Consider the following 26,939-nt stretch of genomic DNA (forward strand, 5'->3'; position numbering starts at 1 on the left):
GACAAGTGGAATAGAATTGAGAGTCCAAAAGTAAACCCTTCACATTCACAACTAATTTTCAACAAAGTTGCCGAGATCATTCTATGTGAAAAGAACAGTCTTTTCAACAAATGGTGCTGGGACAACTGGACACCCATATGCAAAAAAATGAAGTTGGACCCATACCTCACACTATTATCAAAAATTGATTTTAAATGGATCATAGATCTAAATATAAGAGCTAAAACTATAAAACTATTAAAAGAAAACTTGGAGGGAATTATCGTGACCTTGGATTAGATAATAGTTTCTTAGATATGACACCAAAAGCACAGGCAAACAAAGAAAAAGATTAATAAATTGGATTTCATGAAATTGAAAACTTTTGAATTTCAAAACACACTATCAAAAAAGTAAAAGGACAGGGACTCCCTGGTGGTCCAGTGGTTAAGACTCTGCACTTCCAATTCAGGGGGCACGGGTTCAACCCCTGGTCAAGGAACTAAGATCCTACATGCCTGCATGGCATGGCCAAAAAAATATATAAAATAAAATAAAATGATTTAAAAAAGAAAGTAAAAAGACAACCCATAAAATGGGACAAAATGTCTGCAAATCATATATCTGATAAGGCACTTGTATCTATAACACTGAAGAACTCTTACATCTCAACAATTTAAAAATAAAAACAAAAATAAACAAATAGGACCTAATTAAACTTAAAAGCTTTTGCACAGCAAAGGAAACCATAAACAAGATGAAAGAAAACCCTTAGAATGGGAGAAAATATCTGCAAATGAAGCAACTGACAAAGGATTAATCTCCAAAACATACAAACAGCTCATGCAGCTCAATATCAAAAAAACAAACAACTCAATCCAAAAATGGGTGGAAGACCTAAGTAGACATTTCTCCAAAGAAGACATACAGATGGCCAACAAACACATGAAATGATGCTCAACATCACTAATTATTAGAGAAATGCAAATCAAAACTGCAATGAGGTATCACCACACACCCATCAGAATGGTCATCATTTAAAAATCTACAAACAATAAATACTGGAGAGGGTGTGGAAAAAAGGGAACCCTCTTGCACTGTTGGTGGGAATGTAAATGGATACAGCTACTATGGAGAACAGTATGGAGGTTCCTTAAAAAACTAAAAATAGAACTACCATATGACCCAGCAATCCCAGTCACGGACATATATATGCCAGGAGAAAACCATAATTCAAAAAGACACATGCACCCCAATGTTCACTGCAGCACTATTTCCAAGAGCCAGGACATGGAAGCAACCTAAATGTCCATCAACAGAGGAATGGATAAAGTAGATGTGGTACATATATACAATGGAATATTACTAAGCCATAAAAAGGAACGAAATTGGGTCATTTGTAGACATGTGGATGGACCTAGAAATTGTCATATAGTGAAGTAGGTCAGAAAGAGAAAAACAAATATCATATATTAACGCATATATGTGGAATCTAGAAAATGGTATAGATGATCTTATTTGCAAGGCAGAAATAGAGACACAGGTGTAGAGAACAAATGTATGGACACCAAGGGGGGAAAGGGGGGGGTGGGATGAATGGGGAGATTGGGATTGACATATACATACTATTAATACTCTGTATAAAATAGATAACTAATGAGAACCTACTGTATAACTCAGGGAACTCTACTCAATACTCCAATAAAAATTAATTTAAAAAATAATAATAGCCGAATTCAAAAATGGGCAAAGGATTGAAATAGACATTTTTCCAAAGAGATATATAAATGGCCAACAAGCACATGAAAGATGCTCAACATCATTAGCCATCAGGGAAATGCAAATCAAAACCACAAGGAAAGACCACTTCACACCTACTAGGATGGCTAGAATCAAAAGGACTGATAGGGCTTCCCTGGTGGCGCAGTGGTTGAGAGTCCGCCTGCCGATGCAGGGGACACGGGTTTGTGCCCAAGTCTGAGAGGATCCCACATGCCGCGGAGTGGCTAGGCCCGTGAGCCATGGCCGCTGAGCCTGAGTGACCGGTCTCTCCCGTCCAGAGCCCGCAACAGGAGAGATCACACACAAAAAAAAAAAAAAAAAAAAAAGGACAGATAATTAGAAGTACTGCCAAGGATGTGAATAAATTGTATCCTTCATACACTGCTCATGAGAATATAAAATGGTGCAATTTTATGCATAAGTTTTCTTCTAAGAGTTTTATAGATTCAGCTTTTACATTAAGTCTTTGATCTGCCATCCTCCAAAGGTTAAATATAAAGTTATCATAGACCCAACAATTCTACCACTAGGTATATACCCAAGAGAAATGAAAACATATGTATACACAAAAACCTGTACACAAATGTCCACAGAAACATTATTCATAATAACCAAAAAACAGATGCAACCAAAATGTCCATCAACCAACAAACAGATATATAAAATGTGGTATATCCACACAGAAATATCATTCAACCATTTAAAGGAGTGAAGTACTGATATATGATACATCATCAATGAACCCTGAAAACATTGTTAAGTGAAAGAAGCTAGACACAAAAGATGTTATCATACATATTGTATGAATTATACATATTGTATAATTCCATTAATATGAAATGTCCAGAACAGCAAATCTATAGAGATGGAAAGTAGATTAGTGATGTTTAAAGCTGGGGAGGTTGGGGAGGAATGGGGGTGAATCCTAAAGCATACAGGATTTCTTTTCAAGGTGATAGAAGTGTTCAGAAATTGATTGTGGTGGTAGCTGCACAGCTCTGTGAAAATGTAGAATTGTACTTAAAATGTGTGAAGGGTATGGTATGTAAATTATACTCAATAAAGATGCTATCAAAAAATAATGTCAGACTCTAAATACTACAGTGAAGTCCAGAGAAACAATATGGGTTTTAAATATAGCATGGAGGAAGCAGCCACTGTTAAATGAAATACCAGACATCTTAGAGCCTCCTTAGCCCAGGATTAGTGGAGTGACTTCATAGCATTATGGGAATCCCTCAAATTATGTGCAAAATACCAAGAACTCATATAGGCGCATCTTTCTGGGACGGCGTCCATTTTTAAAATCAGATTCTCAAATCAACTAGACCCCAGAAAGATAAAAATCATTGCCCTAGCAGCAGAGAAAGCAGAGAACAGAAGTAATTCGCTTCTTCCTTCCTCCATTTCTTCAAACCACACCATCTGCTTAACTTCACTCTGTTTGGAACACATGATTTGAGCAGTCCAACTCAAATCCAGGGACAATTCTTTGAAAGTCATCTTCATCAGCATCTTTGGCGCCTTGCCATTAGCCTACTAACTGATTTCTCATTTCTGCCCAGTGCTACAAAGTGGTTGAATAAAATAATGGTGGCCTCAGGAACTTCCCTGGTGGCCCAGTGGTTAAGAATCCTCCTGCCAAGGCAAGGGGCACGGGTTTGAGCCCTGGTCTGGGAAGATCCCACATGCCACAGAGCAACTAAGCCCGTGTGCCAAACTACTGAGCCTGTGCTCTACAGCCCACGAACCACAACTACTGAGCCCACGTGCCACAACTACTGAAGTCCACGCGCCTAGGGCCCGTGCTCCGCAACAAGAGAAGCCACCACAATGAGAAGCCCACACACCGCAACGAAGAGTAGCTCCCGCTCACCACAACTAGAGAAAGCCCGCACGCAGCAACAAAGACCCATCGCAGCCAAAAATAAATAAATAAAATAAATAAATTTATATTTAATAAAAATAATGGTGGCCTCAAATGAAGAAATTTCCTTCTCTAGATTTAGCTTTTTACAGTGTGTTCTAGATTCTGCCTTTCCCCAGTTCAAGAACAACTCTGCCCCTATATAAATGTTTTTTAATGGCATCTATATTACTTTTGTCACGGTTTCCAACTTGACACTACCACTATTCAAATTCACTATTCAGATTTACTATCTGAATTCTTCCCTCCTGGGTTGAACTTCTCAAATAGGGAATTTGGTCTTAATTACTGAAATTTCCCATACAGTTCCTACAATTTGACTCTCATCCTCTCTAACTAAAACCAATCGTTATAGATCTCTGAAACTATGCCAAGATGGACAGATTGATTTTATTTCAGAATCTTCTGCATTTCCATGGTCCAGACTTTCATCAAGCCGAAGTCCAAAGAAATTAAAAATCTCACAGCTGGTCCCTGAACTCCATTCTCATCATACAGATCATTCTACAGAACTCCCAGGATAATCTTCCCCAGTAATTTTTTTTTTTTTTTTTTTTTTGCGGTATGCGGGCCTCTCACTGTTGTGGCCTCTCCCGTTGCGGAGCACAGGCTCCGGACGCACAGGCTCAGCGGCCATGGCTCACGGGCTTAGTTGCTCCGCGGCATGTGGGATCTTCCCGGACCAGGGCACGAACCCGTGTCTCCTGCATCGGCAGGCGGATTCTCAACCACTGCGCCACCAGGGAAGCCCCCCCAGTAATTATTTGCATTCTACTCTTGTTCTGGCTCATACATCTACCTGATCAAATCACAACTTTTCCTGCCAATATTCACGTTTACAGTTACTTGACAGACACCAACCTCCCACTCCACATCTGTCCAAATTTATTTTTGGTTACACTCATTTAAGGCTTCTCTCTTCCATCCATCTAGTCTCTTTACCACAACACACCTCTGAACCTCTCATGACACCATTCTACCAATCTGAAATTCCCTCCCCTATGACTTATTGCAAATATGTGAAGATCTACATCAAACCTCAGGACATTCAGGAAACCCACCTTCCTTCTCACTCTCCCACATGCTGTGTGAAATGATCACATCCATCCACCTTCCTTTAAGGGCTCAGTATTTTGTATTTCTCATTTGTTTGTATTTCCATTTCACCCGAGACGTATGTTCTCCTTCTCTTCAGGTAGCTTATTAGTTCCTAACGAACAGGGTCCATGTATTGTTATTTAACAATTCAATTTTATTATTTATTTATTTATTTATTTATTTTGTGTGGTACGCGGGCCTCTCACTGTTGTGGCCTCTCCCATTGCGGAGCCCAGGCTCTGGACGCACAGGCTCAGCGGACCCGGCTCACGGGCCCAGCCACTCCGCGGCATGTGGGATCTTCCCGGATCGGGGCACGAACCCGCGTCCCCTGCATCGGCAGGCGGACTCGCAACCGCTGCGCCACCAGGGAAGCCCCTAACAATTCAATTTTAAATCTCCTTTGATGCTCAATCCAGATCCATGCACATATAAGTACCCAAAGTGCTGGTCAAGCATTTCGTCCGTAACCATTTAAATATCCCTAATAAGTACAGAACTAGTCAATGAACAAAAAAATTCAGGCAAACAGATAACAAATCTGTCATTAATATTTCACCTGTTCCATTTTGATTGGGAAACAATCAATGAAGTCCCGAGGATTGCTAATGTCCAGAAATGCTTGGTGTTCTTTTATTTTCTCCAAAACATAGCATTTTACATAAGCAAAAATTTTAAGCACTTTGCTATGACTCCCTGGGAGATAGTCCATGAGAGCAGGGAAATTATTGCAGACCTTAAAGATTTTAAAAATATATTCATTAAACTAAAAACATATTGAAGACATATCTACCATATGCCAAGCCTTGGTTAAAAACTGAAGTGAAAAAAAAAATGGTCTCTTTCTTCAGGGGGAGCATTTTATAGTGTACATGTAAAATAATTCTTCATGCTGCTAGAGATATTTAAGGGAGAAAAATCTGACCAGATGATGAAAGTTTATAGCAATTTTCTATATTCATACATCAACCTTATGGTATTAAACATATTTATGTCAATTCTCTCATTTTTTAAATTAATTCTTCCTTACAACCTTTAAACACAGAATAAGATGAATTACTATGATTCACATTTTGTAGATGAGGGCAGAGGTTAAGGAATTTTGAGTAACCTGATATTGAGCACAAAGCCATTCCTTGCTATTTCTACTGCTATCAAGCAGCCTCAGAAATAGAATCACTATATTATAACTCAGAGGGGTGCAAAAACGGCATGAAACCCACCTCAGCATTTTTGGGATAAAGTAGCTGTGCACCAGAGCAGGTAAGTGACTTTTCTAAGATCATGTGATTTTATTTAGGCAGAGTACAGGACATATCAGCTCAGCACAGGGCAAAACTGTGGTGTTTGTTTATGATTCATACACCATAGAACAAATCATTTTGTCATCCCAAGCCCAATTACACTGTCAGCTAGGATCCCAACTGAAGCATCAAACACCCCTGCCTTAGTCAGTGTTCCCTGGCAGCACCTCTGTTCATAAACATTGTCTCTCCTTGAAAGAGATATTCTCATCCTTCCTAAATTAGGATATTTCTGCTAAGTAACGTGATGAAGAAATCACTACATATTTGAGAATAAGCCTTGTGGGTAATGGAAACCTTTCAGCAAGGACCTGGATGTCCATTGAGTGCTATGGCCATCCTTTTGGGCAGTCACCAAAGTAGTTTATGGAAACTGGGCTTTGGGGGATAGTGGAAAAACCACTGGCCAGGAAGCCAACAGGCTTGAATTCCAGCTTTATACTCAGGAATTTTTTTTCTTCGTAAAATAAAGGCTCAGCCACCTTTCCCAGATGTTCACTCTATGACAATAAGGCAGGACTGCTGTGTTCAAACATTCACTTACAGAATAACACCAGCAAAAATGATGCAGTAGACAGTTCTAAAGGCCTATCCCTCTACAAAAATGTCAGAAAATCAAGTAGAAACTGTCAGAATCAACTTTAAAAATGGCAGGAAAGATCTGTGGCTTGTTTTATCTTTTTCCTTTTTTTTTTTGCCCTTGTCCCACTTCCATCCTCGGCTTGGCAGCAGTCTTAACAAGGGCAGCTTGTGGTGTGGGAGCCTGGATCCTGGTTCCAGAGGGACCAGAGCAGACCTCACTCACGAAGACTGTGTTTCTGTGTTCTAACCTGTCTGGGGCCACCTGACAGACTGACACAGGCACTTGTTTTTGTTTCATCTAACCTAGAGTGGAAACGCAGCAGGGATGTCTCAAAAACCTTGCAAGATTAATGAACAGCCCACAGCCACTTGGGGCAAACGATTGCAGTTAAGGCATACGACAGAACACCAAACTCCAGGAAGAAAAGCTGGGGAGGGAGTGCCTTTGGGAAATTAGGACATTCAAAAGCACCCCTGTATACTGAGAAATTTAGAAAGCTACACACATGTACGGAGCCAACCTGGAAGAGTTATTTCCTCCCTCCCTCCCTCCCCCCTTCCTCTCTTCCTTTCTCTCTCTCTATCTCTCCATCTCTGTCTCTTCATCTTTTTTTCTTTTTGGCTCCTCACATTCAAAGATATCAATATCCGTAGACTCCAGATAGAGAACAAACTAGTGGTTATAAGAAGGGAGAGGGAAGGAGGGAGGGGAAGTATAGGGGTAGTGAGGGAAAAGGGTTATTACGGGATTATACGAAATCATGTGTGTGAAACTTTTGAAAACTGTAAAGCAATACAGAATTTAAAGACTCTTTCATTCGATTTTTTAAAAATGAAAATAAAAAGAAAAGCAAAAGAAAGATCTATCACTCCTAAAAAAAGGACATCGCTCTCCAAACACTAGCTGAATGTAAGCTAAAGGAACAGAGATTCCAGTGACCACACAAGGCAAAAAAAAAAAACAAAAGAGACTGCGAAATAGTTTAGAAAAGTCACTATATAAACAAATATCTACAGCTTGTAGAAGGCCAAAAAGAAACAAACAAACAAAAAACTACAGGGACTTCCCTGGCGGTCCAGTGGTTAAGACTCCATGCTTCCACTGCAGGGGGCAGGGGTTTGATCCCTGGTCAGGGAATTAAGAAAAAAAAAAAAACTGGAGCAAGCAAAAAATAAACAAAACAAAGAGAGGGGAGAATCTGATTCCCAGAGTTACCACGTTGTAATATCCCAAATGTCCAGTTTTCAAACATTCACTTCATGGCTTGGTCCATGTAGAATCTTGGACTTGTCAGAGAAAAGAGCATAAATGATTTCTCAGGAAGTGAGGATCCTGACCTCACCCGGATCCATGGGGAGCTCAAAAATCCTGAGGTTTTCATTAAAGTTTCCCAGCAAGTTAAGAAAATTCTGATCTGTATAATCAAAACGATTCTGGAAAATAATGGAGCAGATCACATTGAAGGGAGCACAGCCCAGGATGAAAGTGGGATCACAGGGTGACCCTAAAGAATTGAAAAGATTTATAAAACACTTAAAATATAAATATAATACTTTGTTGTGGATAACTGATAATTTTAGAATCTCTGAAGCAATATCTACCTAGAAATTCCCCTATCAGCAAAAATTTAAGCATGCTTAAAATCAACACATCAATGTTCCCTTAAACATGAATTGACAAAATGGATTAAAGACCTAAATATAAGGCCAGACACCATCAGACTCTTCGAGGAAAACATAGGCAGAACACTCTATGACATAAATCACAGCAAGATCCTTTTTGACCCACCTCCTAGAGAAATGGAAATAAAAACAAAAATAAACAAACGGGACCTAATGAAACTTAAAAGCTTTTGCACAGCAAAGGAAACCATAAACAAGACCAAAAGACAACCCTCAGAATGGGAGAAAATATTTGCAAATGAAGCAACTGACAAAGGATTAATCTCTAAAACATACAAGCAATTCATGCAGTTCAATATCAAAAAAAAAAAAAAAAAAAAACCCAATCCAAAAATGGGCAGAAGACCTAAACAGACATTTCTCCAAAGAAGATATACAGATTGCCAACAAACACATGAAAGAATGCTCAACATCATTAATCATTAGAGAAATGCAAATTGAAACTACAATGAGGTATCATCTCATACTGGTCAGAATGGCCATCATCAAAAACTCTACAAACAATAAATGCTGGAGAGGGTGTGGAGAAAAGAGAACTCTCTTGCACTGTTGGTGGGAATGTAAATTGATACAGCCACTATGGAGAACAGTATGGAGGTTCCTTAAAAAACTAAAAATAGAACTACCATACGACCCAGCAATCCCACTACTGGGCTTATACCCTGAGAAAACCATCATTCAAAAAGAGTCATGTGGGGCTTCCTTGGTGGCGCAGCAGCTAAGAATCCACATGCCCGTGCTGGGGACATGGGTTCGAGCCCTGGTCTGGGAAGATCCCACATGCCATGGAGCAACTAAGCCCATGTGCCACAACTACTGAGCCTGCGCGCTAGAGCCCGTGAGCCACAATTACTGAGCCCGCGTGTCACAACTACTGAGCCTGCGTGCCTAGAGCCCGTGCCCCACAACAAGAGAAGCCACCGCAATGAGAAGCCCATGCATCGCAACGAAGAGTAGCCCCCACTCGCCGCAACTAGAGAAAGCCTGTGTGCAGCAACGAAGATCCAATGCAGCCAAAAATAAATTAAAAAAAAAAAAGTCAGGTACCACAATGTTCATTGCAGCTCTATTTACAATAGCCAGGACATGGAAGCAACCTAAGTGTCCATCGACAGATGAATGGATAAAGAAGGTGTGGCACATATATACAATGGAATATTACTCAGCCATAAAAAGAAACGAAATTGAGTTATTTGTAGTGAGGTGGATGGACCTAGAGATTGTCATACAGAGTGAAGTTAAGTCAGAAAGAGAAAAACAAATACTGTATGCTAACACATATATATAGAATCTAAAAAAAAAAGAAAAAAGAAAAAAAATGGTCAGAAGAACCTAGGGACAAGACGGGAATAAAGATGCAGATGTACTAGAGAATGGACTTGAGGATATGGGGAGGGGGAAGGGTAAGCTAGGACAAAGTGAGAGAGTGGCATGGACATATATACACTACCAAATATAAAATAGATAGCTAGTGGGAAGCAGCCGCATAGCAAAGGGAGATCAGTTGGGTGGTTTGTGACCACCTAGAGGGGTGGGGTAGGGAGCTTGGGAAGGAGGGAGATGCAAGAGAGAAGAGATATGGAGACATATGTATATGTATAACTGATTCACTTTGTTGTAAAGCAGAAACTAACACACCATTGTAAAGCAATTATACTCCAATAAAGATGTTAAAAAAAAAAAAAACATGAATTGACCATTCCGTCCTAGCTTGTTTAATAATAGTTCTCCAAATACTCCATTTATATCACTGTCTTGAGTCAAGGTGCTGGTTATTTTGAAGAGCGAAAGAACAGAAAAAATTTTAAGGGTCAGTTTTTTAAGACAATAATTCAGGTTATCTATCAGTGTAAAATCACAACTGTCTGGTAAACTTGCAGACAATTAAGCACTGACGTAGGAAGGAAGCAATAGTTAGGAACCTGGAAACGTTTTATATATAGTGAATAACTGAAGGAACAACTTGTAGAATCAGGAAAGGAAAAGATTAAAGAGAGAAAGATTATGGAAAAATTCAGGTGTTTGATGGAACAAAGGAAAAAAAGCAAAAGGTGTCCATGTTGCAGGAGAAGAAAACTAACACAAATGAACGTGAATTGTAAGATAGATTTGTTTGCCTAAAAAAAAATAGGTACGGATTCTGCATTTCAAACAAATCACAGGGCAAACAAGAAAGATTAAATTGATAAATGGAGTTCTTTTCTTTCTTTATTGCAGTATGGAGAGGAGGTGTGGGGAGGAACATCCTGCTCTAAGAAATAGTGTCCCTCATCACCAATCAGGCCTCACATTTAATTTATTTGGACAGAACATGCCCTCTTGTGGAATTCTGGGATATTGCTACATATAGCCATCAACAGAATACCATATGTTGTTACAAATTTTTTAATTTGAATTTAGATGAAGTCCATCATTTTACAGACAAATAAAGCAGAGGAAAAGTAGTTTTCTTTTTTAGTGGTCAATATTTACATGAAATTGCTGTAATCGGATGATCGATAAACTTTATATGCAAAAAACCCAAATCACATCATACATGTAATTAAGGGTGACTTGAATCAAAGTGTTGTGATGAAACGATAGGGAATTAAGTAATAGGAACCTATTTAGTTAAGTGCTCGTATGCCAGGCTCCTTTGCAGCTGAACCATGCCAAGACACTAAGCTTGCAGAAAAACTTTTACTTTAGAAGGTAGGGGATAATTTGAGAAGGCCTTAAGATTTCTGTGTGTGTGACAGCTAAAATCTGATTTTTAATCTTTCCTTTCACTTGAGAGAGAGACTTACAAAGCAGGGTAATTTGGAATTCAGACTGAAAATAAGATCCATCTTAACAAGCACTTCATAGGTCAGTACAGCCGACAGTAAGGGGTAAAATATTACCAAAGTACCAAAACTGGTAAAAAAAATTACCAATTAGCATCCAATTGTTTTAAAATGTACTTGGGTTTTATTTTTATTCAGATAGTAAGGCCAACAGATCAGGAGATGATAAGATAGTTTAATACTCATACTTCCCCAGAGGAGGGGGCACACTACACAGGCCACGTGGGGAAGCACCCATGTCAGTCAGGAGGTAGAAGGAACAAGGAGAGAGCACGGGCCAAAGCCTATGCTGGGGTTTTCGTGGAAGAAATGAGCAAGGCTGGGTAGGCATACTTACTAAGTTTAACACTGGAGAGTTTGGGTAATTTCAGAGGGCTCTAGGCCCCAGGGGTGGTCCCTAGTTGTCCTGTAACTGGCCCTGGGTTGATTTAGGGCAGGGAGAATACTGGCTTGGTGTGTGAGGGTTTCATAAAGGAGGTTTCCTGGGGGTATCAGCTTTGGATAGGCTGGTTTGAAAATCAAAGGAGTGCTCACACACAAGATGTGATGATCTATCTAAGAATTAGCTAACCTCGGGAGAGGCAGTTGCTCCCTGGGTCTGCAAGGCCCCCAAAATGTCAAAGTATCATAAAGTAGAGAAAACAGAAAACATGATTATTTTATCAATAATGGGGGAGGGAAATATAAAGAAAGCTGAAAACAGAAGAAACTAATAGGGAAGGCAGGGTAATGAGTTATTAATAATAGTTGAAATCTGTTTAAATAAATCATTTTATAACCTGGTATTTGTGTAATGTTCAGGATTAAGCCACAGCATCTATTTCTTAAAATATATAAAACAATACTATACGTAGGGAGCAACATTAAATAACTGAAGCTGATAATTTTAAAACAGTTATTTACAAGGAAATCACAATTGATGAGGTCTGCACTAAGGGATGCCTAAGCAATTAAAATCATAGACAATTATCATTACTGGCCAGAACAGTAGGCAATGGGTCTCAGAAGAAACCCTCAGACATGTGAGTGAGGCAACCATACAAATATAGGCCAATTAAGTGAAAGCACATGTCATGTGTTTCATGCTCCATATGGGTGTGATGAGGTCATTCCCACCATGTCCACTTGATGAAATGTTCTGGAATACATAACCCACATTTACACTATGGGAAAAAACATTATTCTCTGATGCTAGAAGAAAACGAGACTCAAAACCTTCTACCTTCATGACCTAATGATTTGAAAACAAAAAGTTCAGGACAGGATAGGATTAAATGACCTTTAATCCACACTATATGCACCATAATGGGTGTACACACACAACAAGCATAGATACACAAAAGCCCTCTTGGCTCTCTTCCCGCTCCACAGGAGGGCTGACAACCATGACCCATATGAAAGATGTGGCTGTGCCTGAAATGTTTCCTAGGATGTCACTGGAGAAGAGAGCAGTCTGTTAACGTGAGAGTACCAGAGCACAGAATCACCCACTACTGGTTTTTCTCAACTCCTCTACAAGGCAGTGGGCTTCCTCTTGAACTCGGTCCTAATGCTCCTCTTCCCCATCCCCAAATTCCACAGTGTCATGAGGGAGATGTGCCAGATCTCTTTCCATTGCTAAAGAGGATTCCTACCAGGAGGAGAAACAGAAACTAGGAGGGAGGCCCTAGGGAAGGAGGAGTGAGCTGACACTTGGCAGCCTGGCAGATGGACCCAGCTCTGCTAGGGGGCTCTTCAAATTCCTCTTTTCCATCCTCCCCACCCTCTCTACCAATGCGGAACATGCGCACATGCACACCTACCATGTCCTTTATTAACTCTTTGAGACACAGGGAGACTGCCTCTTCCAGAAAACTCTTCTCACGGATCAATCAGGGCTTCTTTCACTGCTTCATAACCATGCAACACAATGGTGGGCTTCAAGCCAAAATACCCAGTGAACACAGGGCCATATGCTTCTGAGAGCTGGGAAATGTAAAGAAAATGCAAATATTAGCGAAAGAAGTCACAATTTGGTCTATTTTGCTCATGATTAAGATTGTTATCAACATCATGTTGTTGATGTTTTTATTCTGCCACACATAACTTCAAACATTTCTGGATCTTATATATGTATGATGATAATTCAACATCCATTCATGATAAAAAAAAAAAAAACCTCTCACCAAAGTGGGTGTAGAGGTAACATATCTCAACATAATAAAGCAGAAGACCTAAATAGACATTTTTCCAAAGACAACACACAGATGGCCAACAGGCATATAAAAAGCTGCTCAACATCACTACCTATTAGAGAAACGCAAATCAAAACCACAATGAGGTACCACCTCACACCAGTCAAAATGGTTATCATCAAAAAGTCTACAAATAATAAATGCTGAAGAGAGTGTGCAGAAAAGGGAACCCTCCTACACTGGTTGCGGGAATGTAAATTGGTGCAGCCACTATGGAGAACAGTAGGGCGACTCCTTTAAAAACTAAAAGTAGAGTTACTATATGATCTAGCAATTCCATTCCTGGGTATTTACCCAGAAAAAAACAAAAACTCTAATTCGAAAAGATAATGCACCCCAATGTTCACAGCAGCACTATTTACAATAGCCAAGTCATGGAAGCAACCCAAATGCCCATCAACAGACAACTGGCTTAAAAATATGTGGTGTATTTATACAATGGAATATTACTCAGCCATTAAAAAAAGACCAATAAAAAAAATAATTTTGGGGGCTTCCCTGGTGGCGCAGTGGTTGAGAGTCCGCCTGCCGATGCAGGGGACTCGGGTTCGTGCCCCGGTCCGGGAAGATCCCACATGCCGCGGAGCGGCTGGGCCCGTGAGCCGTGGCCGCTGAGCCTGCGCGTCCGGAGCCTGTGCTCCGCAACGGGAGGGGCCGCGGCGGTGAGAGGCCCGCGTACCAAAAAAATAATAATAATTTTTTTTTTAAAAGAGTGAAATGTTGCCATTTGTAGCAACCTGGATGGGTCTAGAGGATAATATGCTTAGTGAAATAAGTCTGAGAAAGAAAAATACTAAATCATATCACTTATATGTCAACTCTAAAAAATAATACAAATGAATTTATATACAAAAGAGAAAAAGTCTCACAAACATAGAAAACAAATGTATAGTTACTAAGGGGGGGAACAAATTAGGGGTATGGGATTAACAGATACAAACTAATATACATAAACTAGATAAGCAACAAGGATTTACTGTATAGCATGGGGAATTATACTCACTTTCTTGTCCTAGGTCACTAGGAAGGAAGATGGCGGCGCCCAAATCGCGGTGCATTTCCCGAGGTGGTGGTTTGGTACCACAGGCGGGTCAAGAGTCTTCCCCTGGTACTGCGTGAGGCCAACTCTAGCGCGCGGGGGTTGCTGGAGGTGCCGAAGGCTCCGGGTCTGTTCAAGGAGTTCTTCCCAGAGAGGGGCACGAAGACAGGGCTCCCAGAGCTCTTGGACGGTGGTGTGGCGGGCAACTTTCCCCAGACCATCTACTGCACCTTTGACCCCATGACTCGCTTCCTTTGGGACATCTTCTGGCACTGTTGGGCCTGTTTCACTTCCACCGATTGGGCCACAAAGCGAGCGCGTCCGTGGGAGGTGCAACCGCGCGCCTGGGAGACGGGAGCGGCGGTACCTCGGCGCACAAGGCCCTGGACGTAAAGCACGTGCAAAGCACCGTGCGCGCCCTGCGCCTGGGGGTCTAGGCTGCTGATAACCAGCAGCTGCTCAGTAAGTGGCGGACGCGGGGCGCGCGGTGCTGGACAGGTCGGCGTGGTATCAGAAGCAGCACCTGGTGGACTTCCTAGCGGCAGCGGGCGGCCACTTCTGCGCGGGCACACTGCTGAACCGACCCAGCGTGCAGACTCGGCTGAAGACCCCGGTGGCGTGAGTTTGGCCGAGTTTTTATACCAGGTGAACCCTGGAACAAGCGTCCTGGATAATACATGGTGCAAAGCAAACGCGGTTTCAGACGGTCCTCGAGGGTATTGGATGATAACGTAAGGCGGAGTCAGTATAAATCACTGGCAAATAATGGATCCTGAGAGTGTTTTAGTTGTTGGACAACATATTCTTAAGAATGGACTTTCGTTACTTAAAATAGGAAAAAGGAATTGCTACATTATAAAATGGCTTCAGCTGTGATGAAAAATCCTTCAGGTGGTTCAAATTTATCCATCATTCATTCTCAAGACATACGAACGTATAATCTTCGCTTATGCAAATCAAACAACAGAGAATGGAGTATACTCGAAGCCTCACAGCGTGAGTGATTTCATTATTTACGTAAGTTGGTTCTGTTTATGTAATAGTGGGATATTTTATTTCCTCGTCCTTAAACATTAAGGGCTACTACAGAAAGGCATGATTTCTGGGGTTAATCTCTTTTCATAATTATTCTCCATGAAAAACTAAATGCTATCTTTCCTATCCTGTCCTTCTTGTTCTTTTGAAGACAAGGAAGAACAATGAAAAAGATGTAGTATAAGAAATTGTAGGGGGGGGTACTTCCCTGGCCGTCCAGTGGTTAAGGCTCCGTGCTTACCCTGCAGGGGACACAGGTTCCATCCCTGGTTGGGGAACTAAGATCCCACATGCCGCGCGGCGTGGCCAAAAAAAAAAAAAAAAGAAATTGTGGGTACTTTTATATCAGGTGAATATCTCACTGGATTTTTTTGTTGTTAAGGAAGCTAGTACAGTTCTCCTTTAAAAAGGAGAAAAGTTAGAGGAAGCCATATTTGACATTAGAAATTACGGTAGAAATAGTTTCCTTTGGAAAAAAAAAGAACAAAAATCAGTACTTGACTTTTCAGGAAGTTTCTAATTCAGTTTCCCAGTCCCTTGCCTGTGTTCCATAGAATTAAATTTACTCACAGCCTTGTTTATTTGGTTTTGTTTTTTTTTTCACTTAGTAAAAAAGGTATCAATATTTTATAAATTTATAAGCTTTTAGTTTTTAAAGTTTCAAATTCTGCCCCCAGGCAGATAGCAACTTGAGATGAACTGAAAAGTTAAGTAACCAACAAGCTAAAATAGAGGAAAATCATATGAGTATATCAAAAGATAAAAGGGATAAAGAAATTTCAGGTCACATTTAAAGTATTTGGTATCAAGACTTAGTTAAATTAAGCTCTACTCACTAAGCAATTTTATCCTCCAGAAATGTTTCTAAAATCTGAAAAATCAAGGTAATAGCACCTCTGTTTCCCTTGAGGATCAAGTGAAACACAAACACAATATGGTTTACAATCAGATTTGTTCTAGAAAATCTTACAGGCAGCAAAGCATGGCTTTAGAGTTCAAATTCTAGCCATTTACTACCTGAGGATTACTTGGAGCAAGTCACTATCTTCATATGCAAAAATGGAGATGTAATAATGCTCGAGTCAATTAGGAAAAATCTAATAGGAAAAAAAAGTCATAAAACTTTTGTACAGTATAAGCTGTATTGCTATGTTCCAAAGTAGATTTAAATGTTAGAAAGCCATAGTTTATCCAAACCTTCATCTGGGAGTAAAGTTAGGAAGAATTCATATATTGACAAACTTTAATGCCACTTCGTAGAGGCAATTTTATTTACATAGTAAGAATGAACATACAGGTATACATTATAAATGTCAGAGAGCATCTCTACATTTCAAAACTTCACTCAGTTTGAGGGCCAACAAAAGAAGTTTTTCTCTTTCCATACCTATCTTGCCTCTGTTTTTCTTTGTACAAGGTGTGTAGTACTAGCAAGTGCATTACTGTAGCAGGTCACATTTTCAATTTGAAACTTGATGTGCTGGGGAAAGGTGCATGACGAGGTGTTTTCCCCCTTACAAATTCAAAAAGCTAGAATAGAATGGTCATTATCTGACCTACCTGAAATAAGTAAGTCACAGATGTCTATGATTTCAAAATTGATGTCCAATGATGGCAGAGTAATTTTAAAGTGTGCTAACAAAAATCTTGGAATCATGTATTCTACGAAGATGGTACTACTAACAGATTCAAAGTAGTACCGTATCATATCAGACCGAGTCTGTTTTTTTATATTTGAGATGAGTAGCTGAGCCTATTGTTTCTTAGTAAATGGGTACCGTTAGCTAAAGGTAATGGACATATTCATATTGTTCCTGCCAGTAGTCCTTCATAAATGTCATGACTTTAAAAATTTTAGTATCTACAATATATAATTGATCTTCAAATTTATAATGTAATTCATATCAAGAACCACCTGGAGAATTTTAGTAAAATGTTTATGTTCTAAACCTCACTCCCAACCCCCTGAAAGCCTTTAGGAGTATGTGTGTGTGTCCAGATGTTTTTCTTTAAATAATAAAGCTCCAAAAAATAAAAATAAATAAATAAATAAATAAGCTTCACATTATTTTCATTTAAAAAATATATTGTGATAACATATAATGGAATATAATCTACAAAAAAAACAAACTGAATTACTATGCTGTACACCTGAAACTAATGCGATACTGTAAATCAACTATACTTCAATAAAAATGTTTTAAAAGACTAAACATGATGGTGATTATTATATCACCTCTGATGTGCCGGGCCATGGCCTGGGTACTTGGTACTCATATAATTACTAATCATCATATCAAAACTTTGAGCTAGGTTTATTTACCCTGTTTTATAGATAAAGAGATGAAGGTTCAAAGGCTTTCCTGTTTATTTCCAGTGTCTCACAGTTAATAAATAGAAGACCCCAATTTTTTTTTATTGAAGTATAGTTGATTTACTTCAACTATAATGGTGTGCCATTCTCTGCTGTACAGCACAGTGACTCAGTTTTACACATATATACCTTTTAAAAATATTTTTTTCCATTATGGTTTATCCCAGGAGATTGGATATAGTTCCCTGTGCTATATGGTAGAACCTTGTTATATATCCTACAAATATATATATATATATCCTAATATATATATATCCAAATATATATCCTACAAATATATATATATTCTAAATGTAATAGTTTGCATCTACCAACCCCAAACCCCCAGTCCATCCCTCTCCCTCCCCCCAGCTCCCCCTTGGCAACCACAAGGCTGATCTCTGTGTCTGTGAGTCTGTTTCCGTTTTGTAGATTGGTTTATTTGTGCCATATTTTAGATTCCACAAGTAAGTGATAACATATGGTGTTTGTCTTTCTCTTTCTGACTTACTTCACTTAGTATGATAATCTCTAGTTGCATCCATGTTGCTGCAGATGGCATTATTTTGTTCTTTTTTATGGCTGAGTAGTATTCCACTGTATATATGTACCACATCTTTATCCATTCATCTGTTGATGGACATTTAGGTTGTTTCCATGATTTGGCTATTGTGAATAGTGCTGCTGTGAACATAGGGGTGCATGTATCTTTTTGAACTATAGTTTTATCTGGATATATGCCCAGGAATGGGATTGCCGGATCATATGGTAATTCTATTTTTAGTTTTCTGAGGAACCTCCGTACTGTTTTCCTTAGTAGCTGCACCAACTTACATTCCTACCAGCAGTGTAGGAGGGTTCTCTTTTCTCCACACCCTCTCCAGCATTTGTTATTTGTAGACTTTTTAATGATGGCCATTCTGACCTATGTGAAGTGGTACCTCATTGTAGTTTTGATTTGCACTTCTCTAATAATTGGTGATGTTGAGCATCTTTTCATGTGCCTACTGGCCATCTGTGTGTCTTTGGAGAATGTCTATTAAGGAGAAAACACAAATTTCAACACTGCTTAGTTGACTTCCGATGCCTAAGAAATTTATCAATTTCTAATGCCTACCTTGGAAGCAATATCCAGTTGACTGCTTCAGAATCACCTGTAAAGCTCATCCCATGGGAATTCTGACTCAGTAGTGATAAATACTAGAAATCTATATATTTTAAAACCACCCCAGATTATTCAAATGCCCAGCCCAGTTTAAGATCCGCTAGTATTACAAACAGAAAGAGAGCAAGCATCACAAAGGCAGTGCCAGGACATGCAGCAGCTCATGGAAGAACAGTTTCTTCCATCTTGCATCATTCTTGGCCACAGACAGCAGCTTTGTGCAGAATCCAGAAGGATTTTATTACCACCCAGCTGGCTCTGACTAATTACTTTTTTCTTTCATTCATTCATACTTGTCCTGCTCCCAAGCTATTTCCTTAACATCAGGCATAATTTGCTTCTTCACAGAAGTTCAATTTTCATAGCTGTTCTGAACAAAACACAGTTTATATAATAGATGACTTCTTGAATGAAATCTCTAAACACAAGACATTTCCCTTACCATTTACCTTCAGCCAAAAATCATAGCAAATGGTGGTGAAACAAAGGGAAGAAACACTTCAGTCTTTTGTCACGTTATTATTTTGATTCAACCATACAAAGACCTAAATGTTTCTCTACTCACAAAATGCATTCCACTATTATTGACAATGACAGACCAAAAGTAATACTCCAAGGGAGTGTTTGCCTTAAAATAATATCTTTTAATAATTTTATTTTAATATATTGTAATGTATTTTAATATATTTTAATAAAGATATTTTATTTAAAAGCACAGTTCATTTACTTTCCCTTTGCAAGCCACTGGAGGAACATAAAACCTACTTACATTGGTTAAGGATTTGCTGATGTCCTTAACATCTAACTGTAGGATATTTCCAAGAATTGGGAGAAGAGTGGGGCCAGTCGGGAGCTGCCCTTTCCCAGAGCTCTGTTTCCAGAGTGAGAGGAGAAGCAGACAGGAGAGACAGAGCACCAGGGCCACAGCCGGATCCACTGGAACCTTCTCTTCTTACTCAGACAGCTGTGAACCTGAAATCTAAAGCTTTTATAACAGTCCCTGCTAATTCAGCTTGTGCCTCTGACTCATAAAGTGAACAATCAGCTAGGTCTACTTTAATTTCTCTTTTGAAGGAACTTTAGCCTTGTGATAATTAAAATATGGTGTTCTTTGCTCTTGCCCTTTTTTTCAATGCCCCACCTGGGCATTCCAGTTTAAGAGGTCTGGGGTGGAGCCCAGGTACTGGTAATTTTTTTTAAAACACTCCAGGTGGTTGACAACCAGTGAAGTAAATGATTTGATCAAAAAGTTGCTCAACATTCTGGATTCTCAGTTAGTAACCAGTTAAGAATTTATGACTTTGAGGGCAGTCCTTGTATATTAAAAAAAAAGTTTATCCTTTAATGCTTTATCAAACATTAATATACTTTGTCCTTGAAAATCAAAACCTTTTGAAATATTTTAGTGTACCGTACTAACATTATAGCTTCCCTAACATAACTCATACATTTTGAAGGTCCAAACATGTATCAAGTAAATAGCTAAGTAAATTTACACACATTTTACCATTAAACTCTCCCCCTCCCCTCAGAAAAAAACACTAGAAGAAGAAATTTTTAATTTTTATGTTTCAAATGGGGTAAGGGAAATTCAGAGGACAGGAGGTCCGGCCAGTGTCACACAGCTAATAAGTGACAAAACTAGGATTTGAAATAATAGCCTCTAACGCCCATTGTGGTACACTGTGGCTTACACCACAGCTGCCTCAAGAACAATTTTAGGAAAACAAAACCAAACCCCCAAAACAGTAGTTTCTCTGAACGTACACCCCGTGAATGTCTACAGAATAACAAGTTTCACACTAATTAGATGTTCGTTACTTGACTGCAAGGATAAAAGGGTCGTGGGTTCTCAAGACGTAAAAGATAGAGATTCTCCCCCTCCATCACTGCAGAGGTGAAACTTGCTCAGGTAACTAAGGGAAGGGCAAATCTCAGGGGGCAGAGCTTGAGAAACCATGACTTGCCCCACCTCCCAGTCACCTCCAGATACATCTGCTTTGGTTGCTCTCCTTGTTCTGTCATTGTCAGAAATAATGGAATGAAGTATACACAGCAGGGAAGGGAGATTTTGACAAAACAAAAGGTGTGGATTCAGTGGAAGATGGAAGACAGGGACTTCATTGAACAGACTCATGGCCCAGAACCAATGCAACATGCACATCTGAACAGGAAACAACACTTAGTGGTCGTGAGGATCTAAATGTCACTGGAATTATATACATTACTAGATCACTAATAGTAATGCTTATACAAAGACATATTCTATAAAGATAGCATCATATTTGGTTTTTAATTGAAGTATAGTTGATGTACAATATTATATGTTAAATACAAGTGTAAAATAAGTGATTCACAATTTTTAAAGGTTATACTCCATTTCTAGTTATTATAAAATATTGGCTGTATTCCCTGTGTTGTACAATATATCCTTGTAGCTTATTTTATACATAATAGTTTGTACCTCTTAATCCTGTACCTTTATATTACCTTACTCCTTCCCCCTTCCCTCTCCACTGGTAACCACTAGTTTGTTCTCTATATTTGTGAATCTGTTTCTCTTTTGTTATATTCACTAGTACAGGAGTATGTACTTTTCCAGTGGAGTTTTAAGGTATGTCTGAGGGAGGCTTCTACAGAGTCCACAGAGTTCACTGGACATCCTCAGGGAAAAGAAAAATAGCCACCCTAGAAGCAGTTCTTATTTTTTCCTATCAAGCGTTCCAATTTTCAGAGCTCTAAAATACTTTATGCTACAACTTCTTATTTTTGTTGCTCTGCCTTCTTTGTATTTCCTTTTCAATTTCTAGCTTTTTAAGCTACATTATTCATTGTTTGATTCATTTTCACATGTTTGTCCTAAGTGTTCAGAAGTATTATATGGTATGAATTTTCTTCATTGAATAGTATTATCTCTATTCTACGTATTGTTGGTATATCTGTTGTTAGTATTTTAAAAGTATTGTGGAATACTGTTTTGGGCGCCTTCTTTGATCCAAAGATGTTTTTTTTTTTGGCCACGTGGCTTGTGGGACCTTAGTTCCCTGACCAGGGATTGAACCCAGGTCCACGGCAGTGGAAGTGCAGAGTTTTAACCCCTGAATCAGGGAAGTCCCTGATCCAAAGATTATTTAGGAGAGTTCTGAAATCTCCAAGCAGTTGTTTTATTTACTTCACGCTTTGTTTTAAATTATCCTGAAATTGGATTACAAGAAATCCATTACACTATTTAATTTTTTTTAAATTGAGGATCTTTTATAGTCCTTTATAGGACTATAGTCCTTTTGGACTATAGTCTTTTATAGTCCAAAATTGTGAATTTTCATTAACATTACATGGTTATCTGTCATTAACATTTGTTCGACATTTTACATTGTATCACCCCTTCTTTCTACATCGACCAGAGTTTTAACTGCCTGATGGGTCAGCAGAACATGATGTGTGAATCTCCAGCGATGGCAAAGGATGGCTTTCTCCTTTCTTCCTCCATTCAAATGCTCATTCCTGTATTCCTCTCACAAAAATGCATGGAGCACTGGTCCCCTAATCCCAGTCAGGCCCTGCCCTGAGCACTGAGGACATAGGGGCAAGTGAACACAGTTGTTAAGGAAGGGGTGTGACCCCACATTGACAATGGGAGGAAGATCTTTCCAGGCTGAGGGTACAGCATGCCTAGAGGATTGTGTGGGCCTGCTGGGGCCACAGAGGGAGAAGTGTAAGTAGAGAAAAGAAAATGCCAAGGGCAGGGTGGAGGGTGTGTGAGTTTTCATTGCTTTGGTACTGCTCACTCAACCCTCTGCAGGCATGGTCTGCCCAGTTACCTGTCACAGGAGTGATTCTGGGCGGAACCCAGCTCCGTAATCTCCACAGTGTGCTGTGGTCCAGCTGGCCATGGGAACAGCTGTATAGGGGACTCTGCTCCAGGAGCCACTGTGGAGGAACCGCATCCTGGTAGGGATGTGGACCTGGAGCAGTTGTGGCAAATGCTGAAGAGTTTCCTGGCAGAATGCACTGACAGTGAGACACCCAGTCTCGCTGTCCCTGGATATCAGTGGGAGATGGTGGAGTGTGCTGGGCTGGTTCAGGTGTTCATAGCTCTCTTGATTTTAGGCAGAATTTTTCAGGTAGTCAAAGAATGGCTTTCTCTACAGGGAAACAAGGAATCTGCTAGTCAGCAGTTCAGCACAAGCTGTAGCAAAATGTAATGCTCCTAACAAGTTTCATCCTGTGAGGGAAGAGGATGCAAATGCAGAAATGTCTGGTGACCTGGACTTGTTCAACCCTATAATGAGGAACATCATATGTGTTGTAATAAAACATGGGGGGAAAGAAAATCCTCACTATTCAGCCAAGAACGGTTGATATCTGTTCCTGGGTAAAAAAAAAAAAAAAAAAAAAAAAAAATCTAACCTCTGGGAGATGAAACCAATTCTATCAAAAAAAAGTGGAAAAAGCTAAATCACAATTAAAACTACTGTGGGCAACTGCAAAAAAGGCTCAAGGTCTCCACTGTGAGGCTGAGTGTAGAGTCCATTCATGTCTCTGCAGGATGCTCCAAAGTCAAATGCATATTCAGACATTGAAAATAGCAAGAACAATCTATCCTACACCAACATGGCTAAAAAAGAGAAGAAAAAGCCCACCTGACAGATCATCATGAAGGTGTCCAGACTGAAGACTCTTCAATCAAATGGGCAGATCAACATCCTGAGGAGGGAGGAAATGAAGTGACTGAGCTTTAACAGAGACAAGACGAAGAGCAACTTAGAATGACCTGTCATGGCAGATCGTGACTTGGCAGCAAGAAATGGGAAGTTCTGAAGCAAATGACCTAATGATGCATGAAAATGATGAGCTCAAGACCTACAGGAAACAATTCAAAGATCTCAAAAAAAAAAAAAAAGCTGGCAAGAATCGTTTCTTCTTCACAGAGGCAGCCTGTCCGTGGAACTAAAACCTCAGGAGAGTTTTGGAGGGAACTGAATGAAACTTCATCATCTACAGAGAAGAGGTTGCAAACCTGAGACAAAGAAAAACCCTGTGATTAAACTTGAGCTCCTAGAAGTGGTTCTTTGGACATCTGATGCTCCCAAAGGAGCATTTGGCAAAGGACCATTTGCTCCCCAATCTCTGTGCATGGGTGCTGCTTCCCTTTCCTCAGACCCTCCCCCTGGGTGCCAGGCTGACCTCCCCCTGCAGCTCCGTTCCCCAACCCATGTTTACTGTGAGTCTAAGGGGAGAGCTCCTGGCAAGAGGATATACACCACCACCCCAGGAAGCCTACATACACCCCTCTGAATCAGATCCCACCAAGGGGGTTTTGTCTGCCTTTTTGTCCACCATGGCCTGGCTTTTTTCCCTGGACACTGCCATCCTGAAATTTGAAGTGTGTTACCCGTGGCTTCCCTCATGACACTAGTCGTAAAATCCTAATACACTGGTAGACTTTTATGTCACTGAGGTTCTTATTTTCCTCAAAATATTTTGGAACTATGCGTGTATTTATTTTTAGAAACAAAGCTCACTTTTGGCAAGTGGTTTTACTTTCCTTCATCCTGATACTAATATATCAGGATCGATTCAGTTTAAGTCATTCCCATTATATCGTACATCTAGAAATAACAAGCAGTAGATATTTATTTGATGAGTCAGTTCATTTTTGTTTAAACAATACAGTATCTGTGAGCAGTTTAATCCACAAAGACACTTGAAATTAAAAAATACTTTCCTCTGTTAACGTTTCTATCTACCAGTGTTACAAGAAAGAGCTGAAAATTGCTTCTTGGTCTCAATAAATTACGGTTGAATTTTTAAATGACTAGTGTGTGGTGACTGAGTGGAGAGGGCAGTCTGTGGAGTGGGAGTCCAGCAGGACTGGACCCATCCATGTCTAGTGCCCTCTGGCTGTGTGGAGCTCTGGAAGGGGCTGCACTAATTGTAGATGTTCCATGAAGAGGGAGGTAGCCTCCTGCTATCACTTCGTGCCTCTGCCCCAACTCACCAGGAGACCTGGTGGCCACCGGGGACCCTCAAACTCTTCACTGGAAAGAGGCACCTATCCCAATATAATTGCCTCTTCAAAATGGTGTCTTTAGGCTTCCTGTGCTGATGTCCTCAGCGGGATCTTGCCCCAAGAGCTTGGGTGGGGGCCTCGGTGCTGGAGGACGAGGTATGGAGGCAGCTCTGCCCAGCAGCAGGGCTGACACAGAGTCAGGTGTATCCCCAGGGCTGGCACGTGGACGGGTGTGGAAGCAGAGCGCACAGCTGAAGTCTCAGGTATTTGGGCAAAGTGTCTCGAGTCTCAGGCCCAGGCCAGTCCCATGCTACAATCAACAGCCCTGAGTCTGGTCCAGAGCCACAGACACTCAGGGCAGAGCAGCTGTCATAGTCTTAAGGGGACACAGATCCTTGGTGTCAGCCGTCACAAGGCTGGAGAAATCGCATGCTCCCTGCCCACCCCCAAGTCTCAGGTTCCCCATCTGTACCTGGGTCCAACATTAGGAACTGCCTACGCTGATCCTGGGAAGCTTCCAATATGAGTAGAGTCTTTGAATCAAGATACACGTGTTGCCCCGACCTGTGTCCATTACTCCTGAAGCAGCAGTGGTGGTGCTGCTGAGCAAGAAGGGCCCTTTCATTTCTGTTCAGTGGTATGACGGGAGAGTTTCACTTTCTCTCGGAAGTGGGCTAGCTAATCTATCTCACCTTCTCACAGATAATAACAATGATTCAGTCTGGGCAATTTTTTCATAAGGAAACAGTTCACAGAACACGTTCGGAGGGCCACCCAAATCAAAGAGATCCTACGAGGGATTACTTGAGAAAAAGGAACTGCAAGGAATGAGATCTCTAAGAGTGCGGCTTTTCATCTGAGGACAGGCCCCAAGATGCACTAAGCATCAAAATTCACACAAATGACACAGGATCAAATAGAAAATCTAAAAAGTCATGTTGGTCAAAGAAATTGACTTTATAATCCAAACTAACCCCACAAAGTCAGCTTTGAGTTCAAGTGGCTTTCTTCATGAATTCTATCAAATTGAAGGAAGAACCAACATCAAACTTAGACCAACCTTTTCAGAAAGTAGAGGAAGGAAGAACACTTCCTGATGTTTTGTAGAAAGCAGTTATTGCCCTGACACCAAACCTGGGAAAGACATCACTCAGAAATAGAATTACACACCAATATGGTTGTGATCATGCTCATATTATCTTAACAAAACTTATTGATCAAGCAACAAGCATAATATCATGACTAAGAGGCATTTGTCAATAGGAATGCAATATAACCTTTAAAATAAAACACAGATTTTAAGTCCAGTCTTGTTAACTAAGTAAAAAAGATAAAACAAAAATTCACTTCAATAGATTTGGGGAAATTTGGAAGAAAATCATTACCATCATTATGGAAACCGCCCCCCCCCAGCAAAATGGGAATAGAGGGAAAGTTCCTCCATTGATAAAGTACATCTGTAAAGAGTCTTGAGTTAGCACTATCTATCAGTGAAACATGGAAACATTTCCCCACACTATGGAGAACAAAGCAAGCACTCATCACCTCTACTCAACATTAGATAGTGGATTTAGTAAGTGAAGTATGGCAAAAAAAAAAAAAAAAAAAAAAAAGAACATTGAAAAGGAAGAAGTAAAATTTTCCTTCTTCACAAAAGATATGAATCTATAGGTAGAAAACCTGAATTTGTTTGTAAAAACTACTTACATTAAAGTGTACCTGGTTTTTCCCTCCTCATAAACACTTGTTTCACTAAAAAAATTAAAATAAAAATTAAAAAATAAAACGTACCTGGGATTTGTTTTAATCAGGTATGGTAAGACACGCAGACACAGAAATGGCTGTCACGAAGGAAGGAATTGTTGCCCACAGCTCCCTAGAAACAGGAGGCACAGCACACCAGGCAGGGCCACATGTGGA

General features: G+C 40.0%; 2 pseudogenes; one reads left to right on the forward strand and one right to left on the reverse strand.

Annotated features, from left to right (window-relative positions):
- The window catches only part of LOC131751123 (cytochrome P450 2C42-like), a 41,854-nt pseudogene extending 22,092 nt beyond the window's left edge, over positions 1-19,762 (reverse strand).
- On the forward strand, positions 14,447-15,339 carry LOC131751127 (tyrosine--tRNA ligase, mitochondrial-like; annotated as a pseudogene).
- Positions 19,763-26,939: the final 7,177 nt, after the last annotated feature.

Source organism: Kogia breviceps, chromosome 2 (genome assembly GCF_026419965.1).
Source record: "Kogia breviceps isolate mKogBre1 chromosome 2, mKogBre1 haplotype 1, whole genome shotgun sequence".
Lineage (NCBI taxonomy): Eukaryota > Metazoa > Chordata > Mammalia > Artiodactyla > Physeteridae > Kogia > Kogia breviceps.